This window comes from Oncorhynchus kisutch, unplaced genomic scaffold (assembly GCF_002021735.2).
Source record: "Oncorhynchus kisutch isolate 150728-3 unplaced genomic scaffold, Okis_V2 Okis06b-Okis10b_hom, whole genome shotgun sequence".
NCBI classification, from domain to species: domain Eukaryota; kingdom Metazoa; phylum Chordata; class Actinopteri; order Salmoniformes; family Salmonidae; genus Oncorhynchus; species Oncorhynchus kisutch.
The window spans coordinates 20,714,596-20,716,154 of record NW_022261983.1 but is presented as its reverse complement, the minus strand read 5'-3'; the positions used below and the strand labels follow the sequence as shown (position 1 = coordinate 20,716,154).

Genomic DNA, 1,559 nt, shown 5'->3' with positions numbered 1-1,559 from the left:
TATAGCTGTCTGGTTTCATCAGGTCTGGTTTCACCTAGTTATGTATAGCTGTCTGGTTTCATCAGGTCTGGTTTCACCTAGTTCTGTATAGCTGTCTGGTTTCACCTAGTTATGTATAGCTGTCTGGTTTCACCTAGTTCTGTATAGCTGTCTGGTTTCACCTAGTTCTATATAGCTGTCTGGTTTCACCTAGTTCTGTATAGCTGTCTGGTTTCACCTAGTTATGTATAGCTGTCTGGTTTCACCTAGTTCTATATAGCTGTCTGGTTTCACCTAGTTCTGTATAGCTGTCTGGTTTCACCTAGTTCTGTATAGCTGTCTTGTTTCATCAGGTCTGGTTTCACCTAGTTATGTATAGCTGTCGTGTTTCATCAGGTCTGGTTTCACCTAGTTATGTATAGCTGTCGTGTTTCATCAGGTCTGGTTTCACCTAGTTATGTATAGCTGTCGTGTTTCATCAGGTCTGGTTTCACCTAGTTATGTATAGCTGTTGAATGAGTCTCACCTGATGTCCCCAGGTGTGAATGAGTCTCACCCGATGTCCCCAGGTGTGAATGAGTCTCACCTGATGTCCCCAGGTGTGAATGAGTCTCACCTGATGTCCCCAGGTGTGAATGAGTCTCGGATGAGAACCAGAAGTGTTTCGGCTGACTGATCTAGAATCAGCTTCCTCCCCTCCAGTCCTAACGGCCACCATTAGAGGGGTGATATATAACTGACCATAAGACTGATCTAGAATCAGCTTCCTCTCCTCCAGTCCTAACGGCCACCATTAGAGGGGTGATATATAACTGACCATAAGACTGATCCAGGACCAGTGTTAAACAGAGCTGAATGTCTGGTTCACACCATTTTGATGCTGATTTATTGTTATTATAATGACATTAAATTGTTGAATGTTTCTGTCGATTTGGAAGTTCTTGGAGTCTCCGTCATTTGTTGGGTGTTGTTACGGAGACGGATCCAACCTGATAATGATCAATATCAAAGATGAAACATAGCCGGTTCCTCTCCAGCCGGTTCCTCTCCAGTCAGATAAAACACATCCGGGTCCTCTACAGCCGGTTCCTCTACAGTCAGATAAAACACAGCCGGTTCCTCTACAGTCAGATAAAACACAGCCGGTTCCTCTACAGCTGGTTCCTCTCCAGCCGGTTCCTCTCCAGTCAGATAAAACACAGCCGGTTCCTCTCCAGCCGGTTTCTCTCCAGTCAGATAAAACACAGCCGGTTCCTCTACAGCCAGTTCCTCTCCAGTCAGATAAAACACAGCCGGTTCCTCTACAGCCGGTTCCTCTGCAGTCAGATAAAACACAGCCGGTTCCTCTCCAGTCAGATAAAACACAGCCGGTTCCTCTCCAGTCAGATAAAACACAGCCGGTTCCTCTCCAGCCGGATAAAACACACCCGGTTCCTCTCCAGTCAGATAAAACACACCCGGTTCCTCTCCAGTCAGATAAAACACACCCGGTTCCTCTCCAGTCAGATAAAACACAGCCGGTTCCTCTCCAGTCAGATAAAACACAGCCAGTTCCTCTCCAGCCGGTTCCTCTCCAATCA

The 1,559-nt window shown here is 46.4% G+C and overlaps 1 long non-coding RNA gene across 1 annotated transcript; it reads left to right on the top strand.

The window, feature by feature from the left end:
- Positions 1-390: 390 nt before the first annotated feature.
- On the top strand, positions 391-909 carry LOC116360021 (uncharacterized). Its single transcript, XR_004206864.1, has 2 exons — positions 391-578; positions 609-909. It is a non-coding gene; the product is annotated as an uncharacterized LOC116360021 (long non-coding RNA).
- The last annotated feature ends 650 nt before the right edge of the window (positions 910-1,559 follow it).